Source organism: Caretta caretta, chromosome 6, assembly GCF_965140235.1.
Source record: "Caretta caretta isolate rCarCar2 chromosome 6, rCarCar1.hap1, whole genome shotgun sequence".
In the NCBI taxonomy this organism is placed as follows: domain Eukaryota; kingdom Metazoa; phylum Chordata; order Testudines; family Cheloniidae; genus Caretta; species Caretta caretta.
In genome coordinates this window covers 132500851-132521680 of record NC_134211.1, presented here as the reverse complement: position 1 = coordinate 132521680, position 20830 = coordinate 132500851, and the positions used below count along the sequence as shown (strand labels likewise).

Below are 20830 nucleotides of genomic sequence, written 5' to 3'. Positions count from 1 at the left end.
GGTCCCAAGCGCCGGTTTCCAGCCGTATCCACGTCATGTCCCCAGGAGGGTCCGAGACAAGGGGGCAGCTTCCCAGACCGGCGAGCGGCGCCTCTCTGCTCCCCGGACAGCGCGGTCGGGTCAGCGGCGCCCTTCTCGCCGGACCGCAGGCCCCTTTCTTCTCCCCGCTCCGGCAGTCCCCCGCGGGCGCTCTGGGCTGGCTGCCCCGGACCCCGCTGCCCCGAGAGGAGCGGAGAGCCCCGGGGAGGCAGACGAGCCTGCCGCCCGCCAGCTCCGAGAGCTGTGAAGATCGCAGGGCCCCAGCCCGCTGCGCCAGGAGCGCTCTGCCGGGACCCCGCGCCAGCGCGCACGGCCCCTCGCAGCCACCGGCTCCGCCGCCGCCGCGCTCACTCCGGCTCCGCCTCGCCCCCTCCCCGGTTTTGAGCAAAGGCTGCTTAACTGATTGGCTCCCCCGTCTCGGCGGCGCCCCAGCCCCCACCCCGAGCCACCCCCGAGCAGGGCTGGGAGGGGGACCCGCCGCTGGCGCAGGTACCTCCGCGCCCTCTCCGCTCCCCGCCCCTGAGCGCACCCGGGACGGGGGCTGGCCCCGAACGGCGGAGCCCGCGGCAGCCCCTGGGCCCCAGGGCAGGCCGGGGAGAGCGAGTCCCTCCAGGTGCCCCGGGGAGACCCACGGGGGCTCCGACGTGAGGGTGGGCCCGGGCTGCGCGGGGAGCAGCTTTTGTGCCCTGTAACCCCGGACGCGCCCTGCCGGCCTCTTCCCCAGCGAGCCTCTCCAGCGCCCGGGCAGAGCCGGCAACCAGAGGCCCCTGCCCGCTGACACCGCTCCAAGCGCAGCCTTCCAGCCGCAGCCGCTGCCCGGGCCCCGGGGTGGGAATCCCCCGCGCCGGCCCCGGAGCCGGAGGCGCAGTTCTCCAGCCCGGGGGAGTGGCCTGGCGGAGGCAGCGCTGTTACCCCTGCGGAGCGGGCTGCGCCCCCGCTCTGCCCGGCCCAGGGATGCGGGGCTAGCCCTGCCCGAGGCTGCCAGCTCCTCCGGCCCGGCAGGAAAGGGCGCAGCGACACGCCCCCTCCCTGCCCACTCCCGCGCCAGCAGCGCCTCCCCGCGCCAGGGCGCAGCCGCTGCTCACACACTCCCCCGGCTTCTCCCTGTCCCTGCGGCCCCGGCTCGCCGCGCACCGGCTGGGCAGCCCTAGCCCTGTCCCCGCCGGCGCTGGCGAGCTGCCCAGCGCGCCCCTGCCCGTGGCTCGCAGACACGTCTCTGGATTAGCGGAGCTGGGGGCGCCCGGCGCCGCTCTGCGCCCGCCCGCTGCGGCTGGAGCTGCCTTTCCCGGCTGCGCCGCGCCATCGCTCTTCTCGCTGCGGAGCAGGCGGCGGCTCGGGCTGGCACCAGGCTGCAAAGCCGGCTTCATGCTGCAGCGAGCGCCGCGGCTCCCGGGGGTCGGGCGGCAGCCGCCGGAGCTCGCCGCGGGGAGGATGGAGCCAGCAGCAGCCGGGGAGGAAACGCGCAAGGACCCAGTGCAGCCAGCTGCGCCCCCCTGCAGCGCCCGGGGCTCCGGCTGCTCCGCCTGAGGCTACCCGGCTCTCGGAGCGCCGCGGCCGGTGGGTCGCTCTCCCTTGGCGGGGGTGTGCATGGCTGCGCCGCGGACAGCCGGCGGGAGAAGCCCGAGGACGGAGCCCGGCCGCGCAGCTCGGCTGTAGCTCCCCGAGCGCAGGAAGAGCGCCCGCCTCCCGGGGCCATGGGCAGCGCGTCCCCGGCCCGCGGCGCTCCAGCCGGCGCCTGAGCCGGGCTGGCCAGAGGCGGAGCGCGGGGCTCAGCGCTGGATTATCCGGCGCCCAGCGCACGGGCGGCGTTAGGTGAGCGCAGCGAGGAGGCTCGGCGAAGCCCGGCGGAGCTCGGATTGCCCTGGCGCAGGTACACGCTGCAAGGTCAGCGGGGCGCGGCTGCGGGGTCCGCGGTGGGGGCGGTGGAGGGGCGCTGGCGCGGGCTGACCGGGCTGCGCCCCTGCCTGGTGTGCGCGGGGGGCCGCGCGGCTCGCTCCCTCCCTCTCTCCTCCCCCCGCCCGGCGCCGTGCGCGCCCGTGCAGCCGCCCTGCCTGCGCCCGCTCCCCGGGAGCCGAGCCGCCGCTTTGCACCGGGCGAGCCGCGCGGGCGCCCCCCAGCCGGACCGCGGGCGCCCCCCAGCCGGACCGCGGGCGCCGGCCGCCGCCTGCCTGCCGGAGGATGCGTATGCGGAGCGATGGCACCGGGCGGAGCAGGGACCGGCCAGCCCGCCGCCAGCCTGTGAAGCCAGCCCGGAGCCGCCGCAGCTGCACCTGCCGGGGGAAGTGCTCCGGCCCCGTCTTTCCCGGCTAGCGGCGCCAGGTAACGCGACCCTCCCGCGCCGGGCGCTGCGCTGCATTGCGGGCTGGGGGGAGCCGCGGGCGCCGCTCCGGGAGGCGCCCCCGTCTCTGCTGCGGGGCGGGGGGCGACCCTGCCCCCAGCCCGGGGCAGGCAGGGGCAGCCCGGCCGGGGGTCTGAGCAGGAGCCTTTCCTTCGTGTGGGGCCCCGCTGGGGCTGGAGCTTCTCCGGACACGGTCAGGGCTCCCCGCGCTGCCCAGGGGCACCGCTCTGCGCTGGTGCCAGGCTTGTGTCTGCCCGGGGCTCGCTCCCCCTCGGGCCGGGGCTGGGTTCCTCTCCGCGCCGGCTGGGGACAGAGCCTGGGCTTGGATCCGGCGGGGTAGGGGCGCGCACCCCGGGGTGCCAGGGCGGAAGGGGGCGCGGGCGGACTGAGGTCCCCGGTAGCGGAGCAGACGCGCACAGCCGCTGTCCTGCCAGCCGGGAGCTGGATCCGGACGGTGCTGTCGGGCAGGGACGGGACCCGCGGGGCGGCTCCCCGGCCTCGGACAGCGCCCTGGCTCCTGCCGGGGGAGCAGCGCTGCCCGACGAGTCCATCCCTGTTTCATGCCATAGTGAAGCCGAGCTTAATTCAGCTGGGAGCCGCGCTTGCGGCTCCCTGTCCCCGGCGGAGGGAGAGGGGGAGCTGCTGCCCGCCCCCCAGCCTGCCATGTCCCCGGCTGCACCGGGGCTTTCCTAGCGCCCCGGCCGCTGCGCTTCTGCGGCTCTCCAGGCGATGGCAGGTGCAGCCCGCGCTCCGACGCCCGCAGCCGGCGGTGCACAGCGCCGGGGCGCCGGAAGGGACCGGCCGAGCCCCGCGGGGGGGACAGGCCCGTGCGCTCCGTGCCTGCCCCAAGCTGTGGCCAGGTTACCCCGGCTGGGAACCCTGCGGCAGGAGGGGGCTTTGGGGATTGCGTGTGGCCGGGGCTCTGGGTCCCCGAGCCCGGCGCCTCCTGCCTGCGGCTCCCCTCGGGGCCCGTGGCCGGGGCTTGGCAGAGACGCTGAGGGCGTGAACCCCGCGGAACGAGCCGGCCGGAGCCCGCAGCTTGGCCCAAACTGTCGGCTCCCCCGGGATGGCCCAGCTGGAGGGCGGGGGCGCCCGGGCGCTAATCCGCCCCATGCCCGCTCTCCAGTAGCCGCGGCGAGGCGCCCCGGTGCGCCCCGGCTCCGGTTTTGTAGCTGCGCAGAGTTTTCCCGTGCGCCAGGCTGGCGATGGAGGCGGGGAGAGGCTCTGGCCGCCGCTGGCCCTGGCGGGGAAGGGGGCCCACGGGGAGGGGCAGCTCCCTGGGGCCGGGGCGGGGTATGGCCGGCCTGCGCCCCTGGGGTCGAGTCACAGCAAAGTTTAGCCCCGTCTGTTCCACAGGGGGTGCGTGTAACTCCCAGCCCATGGGCGCCGTCCTGCCGGGGCAGCCCCGAGCCTGGCGAGCTCGGCCGCTCTGTCGGGTGGCAGGGCAGCGACCCGGCGGCCGGGCTGCAGGCAGGTGGCTTGGGCCGGTGCCGAGGGGAGGCGCTTGAGGCTGGACTGGAGCTAGACTGCCCCGCTGGCGGAGCTCCGCCCGGGGAAGGGCTTGGCTCGGTGCGGCTGCGAGCGGGTCCTTGCGGAAGGCTGGGGTGGGAGGGAGGCGCAGATCCCGGCCGGGGGAGCTGCGGTTACAGGGCTCGCGATAAACCGCACGAGCAAAGCCCACAGCCTCCCTTGCAGCCCGGGGCGGCATTTGCCCCCTGCCTCCCGGCTGAGGTGGGCGTGGGTGTTAAAGGGCACTAGCTGGAGCCCTTACAGGGATCGAATTGCAGGGTGGGGAAAGCTCTTCTCCTGCCTGTCCCTTCCCTGTGGCCCCTCTCCTCTTTGCAAAGTTTCCCTGAGGCACTCCGCTCCCCGCAGGGAGGCAGGCAGAGAAGGGAGGAGCCATTTTGTGTTTTGTTTAAAAAGAAAGAAGCCATCCTCCGCCCGCGCTTGGAAGGGTTGGGCGGGGAGTCTCTCCTGGGGTAGCGTCCCCCAGGCAGGCCTCTTGCGTTTCCTGAGTATTTCTATGGAAAACAGGCTCAGGAGAGAGTGAGGCCCCCGTGGTAACAAGAACATCACAGCTGGGGAATAGCCCCTGGGAAAGTTGCAGCCATGCTGACTTGAGGAGCACAGAACACCCCCTTGTTCCTCAGCGCAACAGGGAGAAGAGGACCCAGTGAGTCCCCCTGAGAGGAAATGAAGGCTGAGGGTGGCCAGCTGCAAGGGTGAGGAACACCAGTCAAAGGCCCCGGTCTGCAACTGTTATGCTCCTTGAGCAGCACTTACACACTCCCTTGACTCAGTTGGAACTGCTCTTGTGAGTAAGTGTTACTCGCCGTGAGTAAGGACTGCGGACTTAGTGTCCAGCCCCCCTGGGAGGAGCAGTGGTTGTCTGGAATTTGTGTGCGGACACCTCTTTGGTTGTACGACAGTGCAGAGATACTACCTGGGTACGGCCATAGAAGGGCATGGATAGGTCATATTAAGATTATTAATCACTTTGGGTGGGATTCTCGTCTCCTGATGTACTCAGGGTGGTGGCACCTTACTGCACAAGGCCTGTCGTTGCCTGCAGGGGAACGATCTGTGGAGTCAGGCTCTCCTCACCAAGAGTAAAGGTGTGGGCAGCTGACCCTTTAGTAGCTGTAATCCAATTCACACATTTTAAAATATTGCACTCAGGAATAACACCTTTGCTCTAAATGCCAAATCAGTAGCTATGTCTACAATCTGTGGTGTCAGATCTCTCCACGCAGGGCCAGATCCTACGTTCCCTCATTTAGAGAGTAGCCTCGCTACAACCATAGTCCTTTTGTTCATACATCGATAACAGCTGTCAATTATTTTATGGCAACAAATACAATGTTAAGTAGATCTTGGATCATTCACGTGCCAAGTAAACTAGTTCCAAGTTGGAATAACTGTTTCGTTAGAACATTCCACGTATCGCATAGTTTCCTGAAAAGGTCAGCTGTTATTGGAGTGGATTCAAAATTACTGCTACTTAGTTCAGTCACCATCGAATCAGATGGAGCTCAAAGGCTTGTGAGTGGCAATGTAGCAAGAGAGTTACCTGATGTTCCATTTGTGATGAACCCATGGGCTGGACGCTTTGGTACAAGCTGAACTGGAGTATTTGTCATCTTATAGATTTGCAGAGGCTCATTTCCCCCGAGGCTGTTAACTTCTGTGGTGGTCTTAGTGAGCGTCAGTACAATTCACAGTACGTGCATGGCCACTGATGAGCTGAGGTCATTAGGCCTTTCGAGAGAAGAGGAGAGACTGGGCATCCCATGAATTGTAGCCTGAAAACTTGGCTAAACATGTTTCCCAGACAGCATCTGAAGGAACATCAAATGGCAAATGAAGGTGGTGGTGGTGGGCGGGGGGGATTCCTAAAGCAGCTTTCCTGGGGTCTAGGGCCCCTGTAGGTGAAAAGACAGATCAGAGGTCAGAGTGAGAATTTTCAACCACTAAGTTCAAAGGAAGCTGAATGGGTCCTCTGCTGATGTGGAGTTAGCAGACCAGCTGGTGAAGATGTTCCCAAGCTAGCAGAGTTTAACCCACACCCAAGTGTGGTTTAGAAAGGTCTGCAGAACAATGAAGAGCTCATGGCCCTCCATAGATGATCAATACTTCCTCTGCTTTAAGGCTTGACAACAGGTTCAGTTTTATAGAACAACCTTTCGACTACTCTCTGAACAAACATCCAGACCAGAAAATCATTATAAGAGCTTTGCCATTAACAGGCCAAGCAGAACCTGAGCCAAGCAGGAAATATTTGTCTAAATGCTACTGTAGCATTTTAGGGAAACCGTCTTCCATGCATTAGATAAAATTGGTGCTACTTTGAGCAGACATCACTGAATCTGTTCTATGTAGATGTGTCTAAATGTATTCCACGTGGTCCTCAGAGACCAGTTACTAGCTGGGGTTAAAACTACTGTTAGCATTCTCCCATTACTGTGTAAAATGCACTGTTGAGTCCATTTGATGATTTTTTTGAACTAAGGGACAAGAGTGTGGCTTTACATCAAATTAATCTTAATTTAATTCTCCAAAATGCTTAGAAAATGAACACGTTTTCACTATGTTCGTCTAAATCTATTGCAGAGGAGAAAATTAGTTGATCAGAAACAAAACTGGAGATCGGTGCAAGCCTAAAAATCCAGATCTGAACATTTGAACTTCTCCATTGACTCTAGGGATTATGTTCCTTACTTTCTGTGTAATAAACAAAACAAAAAAACCATCTTTAAAACAACAACAACAACAAACTCCCCTGAAGCTTCACTTTCAATCATTAAATGTGTACTTTACACTTAGAAATTTGTGCTTCTCATTCATTTGCTATCTTGTCTGTAATGCCTTTAAGTCTTAAAGGCCTGTTTGCAAACAAAATGGCAAACCTTGAGCTAACCACTCATCTGCCCCGCATTTATGCAGTTGCAGTGGGACCCATCCTTTACCTTTAACAAACGTAGAGTCTCTGGGTTTCTGTTGATGCTCACCTGAAATTCTCTGAAGGCTGATGACATCAGAGCACTGAAGTAAGAAAAGAACAGCTCTGTGTCTAGGACATACACTAAAAGAAACCAGGGCTTGTTTCCTGGATGAATAAACAGAGGAAGTTAGTAGCACTTTTGCTTCATAGCTAGAAAGTGACGGGTTGAACGCCCACCTTAGAGCTCAGGCTCCAATCTATGGCCTGTACTGCCCTACAGTCCTGCGTGAATGCTGCGTGGGATGGTTAAAGGAATGACTGCAGCGAATTACTCTTGAAGAATGTAATTCTGAGAAGCAATCTGATCACTTATCAAGATAAATGTAGCAATGATTACTTTCAGGTATTTTCCTTGGAAAGCTGGCCTTTCCTGTCCCAGGTGTGAAAGATAGCGTCATGATACCGATGCATTCACAGTCTCAGTACGTCTATTCTGCAAAAGGAGTTGGTAATGGTTACAGCTGTGGGAAGGTACATTTGTCTGGTAGCAGATATAGATCTCATGGGACTTTCCAAAAGAGCAGAGGGTCCCTCGTATGTTCACCAACCCCAAAACGGGCTCGCCTGTCTCCAGCTGAGGTGCACGTATAATATCAAAATCTGTCTCATTGGTCTACAGTCCATACCAGAATAATACTGATAATAATTGTCACTTCTGCTCCGGCATCTTTTACTGGAGGATGATAGAGCACTAAACAAGCCTCACAGCACTGTGGGAGATATGTCAGGATGAATATTCACAGATAGAGGAAAGAGGGTATGGAGAGGTTATGGCCATCGTTTTCAAAAGTGGCCACTGGTCTAAGATCACTCAGTTTTGCAGGGTCTGATCTGAGTTATTTGGGGCTGGTGTCCTGAGTGCTCACAACTGTTGTTGAAGTCAATGGAACTTTGGGGTGCTCAGCATCTCTGATAATTAGGCCCAATTTGGGCCTCCACGAATCAGTTGGCCCAGTGATCTCCCAAGGTTGCAGAGTCAGCTGGTAGACGATCTGGGAGTCCAGCTCCCAGTTCTGTGCTCTACCAACTCTACCTGAATAATAATAATACTAATTAATAAAAAGAGTAATTTATTTGCCAGCTATTCCTGTTCTATGTTTAATAGCAGATGACACTAAACTGGGAGGAGAGGTAGATACACTGGAGGGTAGGGATAGGATACAGAGGGACCTAGACATATTAGAGGATTGGGCCAAAAGAAATCTGATGAGGTTCAACAAGGACAAGTGCAGAGTCCTGCACTTAGGATGGAAGAATCCCATGCACCGCTACAGACTCAGGACCGAAAGGCTAGGCAGCAGTTCTGCAGAGAAGGACCTAGGGGTTACAGTGGACGAGAAGCTGGATATGAGTCAACAGCGTGCCCTTGTTGCCAAGAAGGCTAACAGCATTTTGGGATGTATAAGTAGGGGCATTGCCAGCAGATCGAGGGACATGATCGTTCCCCTCTATTCGACATTGGTGAGGCCTCATCTGGAGTACTGTGTCCAGTTTTGGGCCTCACTCTACAAATAGGATGTGGAAAAATTGGAAAACGTCCAGCAGAGGGCAACAAAAATGATTAGGGGACTGGAACACATGACTTATGAGGAGCGGCTGAGGGAACTGGGGTTATTTCGTCTGCAGAAGAGAAGAGTGAGGGGGGATTTGATAGCAGCCTACAACTACCTGAAAGGGGGTTCCATAGAAGATGGAGCTAGGCTGTTCTCAGTGGTACCAGATGACAGAACAAGGAGCAATGGTCTGAAGTTGCAGTGGGGGAGGTTTAGATTAGATATTAGGAAAAACTTTTTCACTAGGAGGATGGTGAAACACTGGAATGGGTTACCTAGGGAGGTGGTGGAATCTCCATTCTTAGAGGTTTTTAAGATCAGGCTTGAGAAAGCCCTGGCTGGGATGATTTAGTTGGGGATTGGTCCTGCTTTTGATCAGGGGATTGGACTAGATGACCTCCTGAGGTCCCTTCCAACCCTGATATTCTATGATTCTAAAGCAGTATTTGATCAATTAAACAGCAGGCTGAATAATGCAAAATATGATTTGCTAGATAACTTATTCATCAACATTGGCAAAATTGAGTGAATATATTATGTATTGACTCATCTGTGACCAGCTGTAACCCCCAGCCTTAGAAATCGATGCCTGCTCCTAGGACATCAGGGCCCAGTTCCTTGTTTTGTAAAGCTCTTTAGTGAGTTACAGTGTTGCTCAGATGGCACTACTTATCAGCAAATCATTTTCTTATAAGTAGATAATTTGTTAACTTTAACCCTGTGTGCTTTTGTTTCTGAAAGATCTGTTCAATCTTCCCTGTGAAAACGATATATATTTTTGGACTAGTGACAGATAAAACTCTCTTCATTTTTACTTTTCCTCAGCTCTGTTTTGTGGCCACTTATTTGATGATTTTTGGATATTTCTTTCTACTTGCAAGCCAGACAGAAACCTCCATGCAGTTAAGGTGCTCATTATGGTCGTAATATAAATGCTGAGATAAGTCGGCAGGTAGAAGATGTCAGAGGGACCCTGTCACAATGACATACTGGAATGTGGTCTGATGTCTGTACACCTGGCTTAGCAGGAGAATCAGTAGGATACTGTAACTTGAAACCAAGCAAGTCAGTAAGTCATAGAGGGTGAAAAGTCCTTTGGTAGATTTACCAGCCATGCTTTGTAATGGCAGCTGTACTGAAGGCTAGGGCAGCATTCCCAGTGGAGTTGGAGGCCGGCCTGTGTTTGAAATACTGTTTGTTGTGAAGTAACAGGGCTATTTTCCAAGGCAGGCTTGGAGATGGCTGCTCTGCTCCCACTGGCTTTTAGTTACAACTGGATGTTAATTTGTCAGTTGAGTCGATTCACATATTTCCTGGGGGTGGGGGAATTTCTGTCCCTCCCCTGCAACCCCGGAAGCGATCCTGTTCTCATCCCTTATCCCCGCACAGGGACCCCAGGTCTCCCTTAGCCAGGGAATGTCCCCATCTCTCTTACCCACACATCGCATGAGCCAGTGTCACCAGGAGGCAGATCCCTGGCAGACCTCCTCCCCCCACGCCCGCACCCTTGTGCCGTCCAGGAAGAGACTCCCCGTGCCCCTGGTCACAGCAGCTTTGGCCCGGCTGCCCCGCCATGTGGATGGCCATGGCCCGGGTCAGTTTTCAGTGGTGTTGGGACCACGCAACCAGAGCGATGCCCCAGACTGCCCTGCCAGCAGCGGCACTGACTTAGTGCAGGACCACTGCTTAAAAGTGTGGGCCAAGCCCCTCCCTCTCCACGGCCTGTGGGTCTTTCAGCAAGTGCAAAAACCTTGGGGAAAGCCCCTTAGCTGTTCCCAGTTGTCACTAATGCAAGCTGCCCTATGAAACCTCCGACTCAGTCAAGGTATATATCACACACACGAAGAGCTATGTTAACGAATGTTGTTGAGGTTGCAAAGGGAAGCCCTCCAAAGGTAGGAAATGCCAGAATTCAGGTTGGCTGTACAACCACAGTTCAGCCCCCTTGTGGAGATGCCTTATGCTACAGTCCTTAGTTACTTGATCCCATGCAGTTTTTTCCCCACAAGACCTTGCCTCATTCATTGCACTGGATGAGCAGAACTCATTTAATGAGCAGCTCTTCAATACTTTGTTTTGTGCTCATAGTTCATATGTAACCCCACTCCGCACTGAAAGTGCACTATTCAAACCCTTGGCTGAAGACACAATTATTAATTTCCTCATGTGTTTTTCTGTACCACTCATTACTTAATCTCTAAGTGCTTCACAGACGCGAATGGATTGATCTCACGATGCCTGTGAAGATGAGGGTGGTGTTATCTCCATTTTACAGACAGGAACCTGAGGAACAGCAAGAGGAAAGTCAGAAGTCTCTGCCCATTTTTGGGTGCCCAGTTTGAGGTGGCGGGGACCTGCCTTTTCATAGTCCTTTGCATTCTGTATGTTCAAAGAGCAACTCGCATTGGCTTCGACTGCAGCTGTGAGCACTCAGCACTTCTGCCAATCAGACTCCAGGGCAGCGAGGAAGCTAGGAAAGCACAATTTGTGGCCACCCATGAAAGACATAAATGTAAGTGACTTGCCCAGCATCACATAGGAAGTCTGAGACTGTCCTTTCTCTTCCTGCAGTCCCCTTCCTCAGTCCCTGAAACACAGGGGGCGGGGGGTCCTACAAACAATGGGCTCCTTCACTACACAACTCTACACAACCATCAGTCCTGGGCACTGATTGAGGCAGATTCCCTGTGGAAAAATAGTTGTGATCATGTAGTTAAAGACTGTGTCATAATGCACAAGGGCATCAACCTGGAGTCAAGCAGGGCTCCTGGGCTGCTCACGGGGATGGAGAGCCGATCTCAGGAGAGGAGACGCAAGGAACTTGGCTTGTGTAGTCTTGCCCAATGAAGGCTGAGAGGGGAGCTGCTGGCTGTCTATCAATGCATGGGGCGGTGGAGGAGTAAACACCCGGGAGCGAGAAGAGCTGGTGAAGCTAAACGAGGGTGTTGGCACGAGAACACGTGGGAATAAACTGACCAGGAATCAATGTTGACTGGACATTAGATGGTTTCTATCACTCAGAGCGATGCGGTTCTGGAACCGTGGGGACAGACGACCTATCTAGTCTGAAAACAGAGTATGAAAAGTCTATGAAGGGGATGCTCTGACGGCGCTGTCTGCGATAGCAGGGATGGGACTTCAGGACCCAGGAGGGCCCTTCCGCTCCTATTTTCTGTACTCCTAACTTAACTCTGGCATTCCCGACCTTGTGAGTGTTTGTGTTTGCTGCTGTGGTAATGTGAACGCTCACACAGTGTGTGTGCAAGTTTGGAGTTTTTTAACAACACAAAGTGCAAAGACAGGAATTTCATCGCTTGGCACCATGTTGACACCCACATGGTTCATCAGCAGGTCGTACCCTTTAGATCCATGGCACAGACATCAGCCACTGGAGCTCCTGGAATAACTGATAGTAGTAGTAGGTTGTCACCCTCTGTTTGGACCAGCACTAGCGGGGGCTGGGACACCCTTTGCCAGTGGATCTCACTGGTATTTGCTGGCAGCAGAGGAATGGTGAGACTCAGGAATCCTGGTTTCACTCCAGATTGTAAAGGGAGCATGCTTTAGTGGGCACAGACCCTTCTGTCCCTGTTGTCCACAAGTGTGACCTCTTCTTCCCCACCCCCCAGGCTTGTCTCTTCCCCTCCTGGCTCCTCATCCCGGTCCTGCCCCTCCCTAGTCCTCCTCAGGCTTCTCATCCAATCTCCTTGCACAGCTCATTCCACTCTCACCCTCCGAGCTCTCCATCCACGTCCCAGCCGTGCCCCCACACCAGCTGCTAGTCCCTACCCTCAGCCGCCTCAGCCCGGTCTCCCCTACCCTGACCCGGTTCCTTGTCCTAGTGTCTTGCCAGCCACTCTCAGTTCCCCCGCCCCCTGGCTCTCTCCTCATCCAGTATGTCTGCCCCCCACACATAGCCCAATCCCAGCCCCCCACCCCCGCACAGGCTCTTTGTCCCAATCCACTCCCTCCCCCCATCCTTTCACCCCAGGTCCCCGATCTGCATCCCAATCAGACATCCTCCTCCTCCTCCTCCTCCTCCTCTTCTTCACTGCTGCCTGGGCCCAGCAGAGGGAGCTTTAGGAGCCCAGGTGAGACAGGCTCCCTATTCTCAGTCCTGGGGCATGGCACCACAATGGCCCTAGGGGCTCTGAGCTGCCATCCTGGCTAGCCCCAGGCCGGAGCATGCTCAGTCGCTCTGTGGGCATATGGCCTGTGTGGTGCAGTCAGTGGGGAAGGGCTGGAGCATGCTCAGTGCAGATGGAAGCTTTGGAGAATTTAATTGCCAAACTCTAACACGTGTCTACTGAGCATGTGCGAACTGAGATTTCCCAGAGGGTCTTTACTTGGCCAATTTTGGGTGAATTTTCCCAGGGATGCAAGAGGCACATTCAGCTGGTGGTCGGTTTTGACGAGGTGAGGTCTGCAGGGTTTGGTTGGCAAGTATCACAAGCAAGTCCCCCACTGAAGTGATTGAGGGCCATGTTTTCAGATGTTGCCAGCGTCACACAAAGTGGCTATTGATGTATCGCAGAAAGACTCACTTTGTGCGTTTGGTGCCTGGGGTTATGGAAGTGCCTGTTAATCTTCAATACAATGTTTTAATTTCATCTTCCCGTCTGCATCGCGCAGGGCCTCTCTGGGTAGCTCCCGTCAGGGGTACCGGTGTGTGTCTGAGGGTTTGCGCTGTGGACGCTGGTCCACTGGGCTAAGGCTTTGCCGCGTTATGGCTGTGGAGCAGCAAAGCGGGTGATTTTCGGACTCTCCAAGCAGCCAATTAGTGCTGCTCTGGCTACTTTCCGAAACAACCCTGCTGATTTGCAGACACAGAGAAGGCAAGTTGTGGTTTGAAGGTCAGAGGAGCTGGCTGAACTCTGAATGCCCTGACCCAAAGGAGCACTCCAAAGCCAGCTCTCCCAAAGCAGCAGTTTCTCGCTGCAGGCCAGGAGAGCAGCATCTGAAAACATGGATCCCGGTCTGGGCCCCAGGCCTGCCTTCCTGTACATTAGCCCAGACCCCCGAGTCTGTGTGGGGTCCCAGTGGGACTCTGGGCCAGCGCAGGGGTCCTTACTGGCACATCCTGAGGCAGGATTGGGGCCTTGGATGCCTTTGGTCATGTCTGTGGTGTGAGGAAGAGCCCGCGGTCCTTCCCCCCACTCAGGGGCAGCGCTGGCATTTGGCGGCACCGGGATCTCCGTGCTGGTTGTGCGTAGTCCAGCGCACAAGGCCCTCGTGGAGGGAGGCTGGGGCTAGGCCTGGCCTCGCAGGCAGGAGTGCAGCAGCTCCCGTCCCCAGCATGTTGTGGAGTTATAGCTGCAGCCTGCCAAGCTGGCTCTGGGTTTTAGGGGTTGGGTTTTTTTCCCCAGAGCTTCATAGGCTCCAAGGCCAGGAGGGACCATTGCGATCATCCAGCACGGGCCAGAGAACGACCCCGAAAGAATTGCTGTAGCCGATCCCTTAGAAAAACATCCAGCCTTGATTTGAAAATCGTCACCGATGGAGACTCCACCGTGACCCTGGGTAAATTGCTCCAATGACTAATTCCTCGCACCATTACCAATGTACTTCTTATTGCCAGTCCGTATGGGCCTAGCTTCCACTCCCAGGGCTGATTCACTTCCCCAGCTGCTCTGTGCTCCACTTGCATAGAGCCCCAGTATTCATGCTCTCGGCCGGTGGTATGAATTCTGCCTGCGAATGAATCCGCCTCAGGATCTGTGGGGGATCTGAGCGCTCCCCACCCACCTACGCCCTCACAGATGTGGGCCTCCAAGCATGAGGAATCCCTCACTCTGGGTCTGGTTTTGATTACAAATAAGCCGTGGAATGAATCCAGTGGCTTGTGCACTGATAATGATTTTACAGGGCCAGTGAGAGTTGTTCGTATTTGGAACAGGAGAAGGCTATTTACATTTGTTTTTTGGTATGGAAAACAGCTAGTAGTAGGCAAAACTTGTGATATTTCCCCTTTCTTCAGTGAACAGCTTTTAGCTGCAGGTAGAGCCAGACATATCTGTGCTTGTTTATATGATTTAAAACGTAAGGGCAAGTGTACGCAGAATACAAAGGCAGTTCTTTTTTTAGCTATATCTCTTTATCTCCCTGGGAGAGCTTAGCACCTCTGGGTGCTTTTCTCAATTCCTGCTGTGTAAATCTTCAGTAATTCTGCTGGAGCTATTTCAAAATTACATTTATGTAGCTGGGAGCCAAATATGGCCCTTTGTCTCATTGCATTCTGGGACTGAATCCTCATTGAATTCCTGGCTTCGCTGATGGGTTAGGCCCTGATCCAGCAAAGCACTTAAGCACGTACTTAACAATAAACACATCAATAAACCCCTTGCAGTCCATGGGACTATGCACAGTCCATGGGACTATGCACAACACCTGCTTAAGTGTTCTTTGGATCAAAGCCCTATTGTGTCTGCATCCTTAGGCCTTGTTCCTGCAAACATGTATGCGCATGCCTGACTTTACCTATGTGAGTAGTACCATAGGCTTCAATACAATACATGTTCCTAAGAGTTTGCAGGGTCAGGACTTGGGTGAAAGATTTTTGGTTATAACGAACACAACAGACTAGTGCGAGTGCAGGGTATTGGAACACTGAGGTGTGCTGAAAGGGCTGACCTAGAGAGGAACTGAGACACAAAAGCTTATTTTCCAAAGCAGCTCTTTTGAGAATTGTTTAAAAATAATAAGGAAGAAGACATCCCACGAAGCGCTGGCTTTCAAGGATTTAGTGACTGGTAATATGAAATCACCGTGGCTAGAAATGTGGTGTGCAGGGATTTTGAATTACAAAACAGGTTTGCTGAAGCAGCTTCATAATACAAGCTTTATCCATTTATTTGTTTTTCTCTAAATGAATTTCCTGCTCAGAAACGGCTGCTGATTAATAGCCTGGCACGCTATTTGTTTTTAGCTGTATCTTCTGTTAAAATATTCTGTTTGCCAGGCTGAAGTTCAGGTCACTCTTTAAAATGACAGATATTTTGTAAATATCCATAAAATGTTAACAATTTCCAAGAAAATTCATAAAACAAATATTTTGAAATAGCTTTTCTATTAAAATAGTACCCTGCATTGACCAAAAATAGACAGCTCGAGTATAGGACACATTATTGTTTGTTTATAGAGCTGTCGGTCAGGCTGCATTGTCAGCATTAGCTCTGTTCCTTTGTGTCACAACCTCCACATTATTTAATGTACTACTTTGTATTTTTTACTATCAGCTAAGTTCTTGTTGATGAATACACACAACTGGACTAAGTAAACATAATTCCTTGTAGGTAGCAGTGAAAAATCCCGTGTACATACAGCTCTACTGTATTTGAAATGAATCTGGTCCATTCAGATAACCAGCAGAAAAAATTCAGAAGTGAAATCCTGGCCATTTAAATGCTGTCAAGACTCCCAAAATGCAATGCAGAAACTAGACTCATTGCCAAGCTGGGTATACATGAAATCAGATATTCAAATGGTTCCCTGATATTCATGAATGCTTCCTTGATTTATGTCGAAAATGTTCAGAAAGGTGAAGGATGTAGGATGGGAGTGAAGGGCCAAAGCATGAGAGTTATCACATAAATCATACCTTGGAAGTTCAGGACATCCTACTGTGTTGTTGGACATCAGTGAAACTAAACAAAAACAGCTTGCGGGAGGAACCCATGTCACAGCCAGTGATCAGATTGCGTCCATGTGCTGACCCACAAGAACAGCAAACGTTGTGTGCTGAAAGGTGCATGAACTCGTGCTGTATAACATGCATTTCCCTGCTGTCACACATTGTGCTCTCTTTCACTCTTGATTTACCTGGAGTGCAAAGACTAGAGGTTACACTTGAATACCCAGGTGCAGAAGCATATTTAGTATCAATGGCTTGATTGTGATCACAAAGCCGTACACTCAGAGCATCAAAAAGTGGAGTAATCTACGTGTCTCTGCTATCTGCAGTCTCTGTCCAAAACTGTTTAGACACTTTTGCCCTTCATAAAATGTGTTACTCTTAAGTCAGTTACTCTGATCTAACATGCTTCTGCTAGAGAGTCCTCCAAACTGAATAAGATTTGACCAAAATTGCTATTTTTTTTAATGACTCAGTATTAGTTATTTGCATACTCCAGTCTGAGGCTAGCTTATCACTGGCATACCTCACAAGAAAAAAAACATATTCCATTGTGTTTGATGAGATAATTAGTGCACATGAGTCTGCCCAGATGCATAATCTATGGGGCACGGATTATATTTTCATGTGACTTTTCTCTTTCCAGCTCACAAATCCAGTGCTCAGGGGCATCCTGGTGGACACTCCCGGGGGACTTTGTGCTGCTAAACCCGCTAATGGATTACCCCAATAGAGCCTGGAGAGTATTCTCTGTTCATTAAGTAATCCCACTGTAATTCAATTAGAGACAGGCTGACATGACCTGGTGGTGTCAGGATGCAGAACCTGGCCAGATCAGAGTCCTGAGCTCTGCTTTCGACCCAGTCCCAGCCAGGTGGACAGATCCAGATTTGCTTCTGGCATCTGAAGCAAAATGGCAGAAATCTCAAGAGAACAGCTCATCCTGAGAGAGGACCCTAATTCTGGCCTCCCCTTCTGCCCTCCAGCTCCCCAGCTCAGGGGCTACCGTCTTCTGTCTGGAAGAAGGGACCACAGGCCTCCAAGCTCCTGTGGGGCTCTTTAGGGGGTGACAGCTGAAATGCCAACGTGGGGTAAATGTCTGTCCCCCATGCTTACATTCCAAATGTTAGGGCTGTGGTATCACAAGAAGTCTTCAAGTCCGAAGTTACGTGGTCAGTCCCAGGTTTTCAATACAGACTGGAGCTCACTGGAAAACAAGATTTCAGTTTCGCAAAGAAAGTCAGGGTTTTGGAATTAGTTTCCATTCCAATGTGGAATGAAACCTGGACCTTTTGGAATTGTTCACAAAAAACGGGACGCCCGCCCATCCCATAATAGCCACGTGGTCAGGGCATTTACCTGCGATGTGGGAGACCCAACTTCACCAGCCACTTGAATTTAGGTTTCCCACCTCCCAGGTGACTAGCCTGGTGGTCAGAGCAGTTTCTGGGGTCTCTCTTTCTGATTTTAACCAGAAATTCCATCCGGAACTGAGAATTCTTTTTGATGAATTGGCATTTTTTAATTCAAAACGTTTTGTCAGGGAGTTCCCATTCCTATACAGAGTGTGTGTGCCCCTACTGACGTGTGCCTAGAGATACTGGAACAAATTTTGGTCAAGTGACACATGGAGACTAGGTGTTACAGGGATGGTCATGTTAGAAACACAAATACCAGTGCAGAGATTTGGACAGATACATACAGATGTGCAAACCCATTCAATTCAGTGAGGCTGCATGTGTGTGACTTAGCCCTGGTCTACACTAGGGGGGAATCAATCCAAGATACGCAACTTCAGCTACGAGAATAGCGTAGCTGAAGTCGATGTGTCTTAGATCAACTTAGAATCACTTACTTCGCGTCCTCGCGGCGCGGGATCGACGGCCGCTGCTCCCCTGTCGACTCCGCTTCCACCTCTTGTCGTGGTGGAGTTCTGGAGTCGGCAGCAGAGCGATCGGGGATCGATCTATCGCTTCTACACTAGATGCGATAAATCGATCCCCGATTGATCGATCACTACCCGCCGATCCGGCGGGTAGTGCAGACGTGGCATTAGAGCATGCAGCATTTGGAGATTAAATTACAAGGATTTACGAGGAGAGGCGGAGGGAACTGGGCTTGTTTAGTCTGCAGAAGAGAAGAGTGAGGGGGGATTTGATAGCTGCTTTCAACTACCTGAAAGGGGGTTCCAGAGAGGATGGTTCTAGACTGTTCTCAATGGTAGAAGAGGACAGGACAAGGAGTAATGGTCTCAAGTTGCAGTGGGGGAGGTCTAGGTTGGATAATAGGAAACACTATTTCACTAGGAGGGTGGTGAAACACTGGAATGCGTTACCTAGGGAGGTGGTAGAATCTCCTTCCTTAGAAGTTTTTAAGGTCAGGCTTGACAAAGCCCTGGCTGGGATGATTTAATTGGGGATTGGTCCTGCTTTGAGCAGGGGGTTGGACTAGATGACCTCCTGAGGTCTCTTCCAACCCTTTTATTCTCTGATTCTATGAAATTAAAGTGATCTTGAATCCCTGAGATTGCTGAATTGCTCCAAGGTTTCATTCTCAAGCAGAGGTGCCTACCATGAAATGCTGCCAACCTAACTTCAACACCTGGTAATATGTATTGGTCAGGTACCACAGAATAGTAGTGTTGGGTTACATATAATTTGTGATTGCAAATGGAAAGGGATATATATAAATCTCATATATCTGAGCATACTAACCTGCAACAAATCACTTTATTTCGACAACAATCTGAGTCATTAGGTACTGCTGTTATGCGGTCATATAATCACCAAGATAGAACAAGGAAATAAACTCCCAGAACCAAGGAATAATTTGTAATCCATGGAATAAATTACATTTAATTTGCACCATTTACTTTCTTACCATCATTCTGCCCACTAACCTCTGCCAAGATTAGCCATTCCGCCTTGCCAGTAGCTCTGCTGCTGTCTTTTATTTAAGGAGGGGAACAAAAAAAGGAACTGAAGATAAAGGAAGTTCCTAACCCCGCCAGACTCCGTTTGGGGAGCAGGGGAAAGAAGAGATGGTAAAGCACACTTATTAATAGATCCCAATGCCGGAAGGGACCACTGTGATCATCAAATCCAACCTCCTATATAACAGAGGCCAAAGAACTGCCCCCAAATAATTCCAAGAGAAGATCTTTGGGGAAAAAAAAAATCCTTGATTTACAAATGATCAGTGGACAGAGAATCTACCACGACCCTTGGTAAATTGTTCCACTATCTAATTACCCTCACTGTCCAAAACCCACGCCTTATTTCCAGTCTGAATTTGTCTCACTTCAGCGTCTAGCCATTGAATTGTGCTACACCTTTCTCTGCTAGACTGAGTCCATTATTCAATATCCCACCCCCCCATGTAGATACCCATAGACTATAATCAAGTCATCCCTTAGCTGTCTCTTTGTTAAAGTAAATAGATTGAGTTCCTTGAGTCTATCACTGTTATTCATGTTTTCTAATCCGTTCATCATTCTCATGGCTCCTCTCTGAATCGTCTCCAATTTATCAACATCCTTCTATATTGGAGCACCAGAACTGCACACAGGATTCCAGCAGTGGTCATACCGGTGACATATACAGAGATAAAATCACCTCTCTGCTTCTCCTCGAGATTCCCCCGTTTATGCATCCCAGGATCGTGTTAACTCCTTTGGCCACAGCATCGTACTGGGAGCGCGTGTTCAGCTGATTATCCACCAGGACCCCAATTCTTTTTCAAAGTCACTGCTTCCTAGGGGAGAGCCCGCTTCCTATCGGTCTGGCCTGCATTCTTAGTTCCTAGTTATATTTTGTTGGCTGTCCCAGGCAAGCATTGCTGCATTCGTTCCTGGACCCGTGACAGGGTACAAGCTGCCATAGCTGGAAGTGAAAGCTGACTCCTGACTGAGAATTGGGATTTCAGTTAATGGTAGAAACCATTTCCTTCGAGCCCCAGCAGGCGTGAGATGCTGGATCTAAAAATCAGCAGATTGATTTCCAGAAACGGCTCTGACAGAAAATGTTTAAATTTTTTGAAAATTTATTAGCTGTAATTTTTCAAAAAGAAAAGGAGGACTTGTGGCACCTTAGAGACTAACCAATTTATTTGAGCATCAGCTTTCGTGAGCTACAGCTCACTTCATCGGATGCATCTCTTAGTCTCTAAGGTGCCACAAGTCCTCCTTTTCTTTTTGCGAATACAGACTAACACGGCTGCTACTCTGAAACCTGTAATTTTTCAGTTACTCTGAGGCCTTTATGTTGTAACTAAGGCAACCAAGTGTGCAAGGCAAAGTGTTACAAAACATAGTGTCAGTAACATTCTTCCGAAGTCTAAAAGTTTCTAAAATGGCTTTTTCTTCTGAAATCTGAGACATGAGCAAAACGTGACAGGTGCGTTAAGAGGCTTTTAGTCGCACCTGCTTGGGAGACCGGGCAGGCTTCCCTTCTGAGGAGTCTCACCATTGCAGGCTCCTGCCAGCACAGCCTGGTGTCAGAAGGTTGTATGGCAAAGGCACCTGATCACAAAATGCAGGTGACAATTTTCAGCTGCGTTCAGTGAAAACAAGCTCTTGGTGCCCCACGTTTTGGTGCAGCCAGATGCTGTGGGGCACCGAGAGCTCCCTGCCTCTCCTGTGCGGGTGCAGTCTCTGCATAGACCCCGCCCTTGCGGAAGTGGGGCAGCCAGAGGCAGGAAAGGTGGGGACACTCCGGCGGGCGGCCGGGGGAATCTTGCCGAGAAGGTGCTTGGGGATGCTTGTAGAAAGC

At 53.1% G+C, this 20830-nt stretch overlaps 1 protein-coding gene across 5 annotated transcripts in view; it reads left to right on the top strand.

The window, feature by feature from the left end:
• Window positions 1-1015: 1015 nt before the first annotated feature.
• LRFN5 (leucine rich repeat and fibronectin type III domain containing 5) overlaps window positions 1016-20830 on the top strand; it is a 154552-nt gene continuing 134737 nt past the window's right edge. For 2 of the 5 annotated variants that reach the window (XM_048853982.2, XM_048853981.2), the window contains exon 1: window positions 1016-1909. The gene's annotated coding sequence lies outside the window, so the exon portion shown is untranslated. Of the gene's footprint in view, window positions 1924-2185; window positions 2359-20830 lie in introns of those variants that run through there. The other 3 variants (XM_048853980.2, XM_048853984.2, XM_048853978.2) reach the window with 2 other exon arrangements.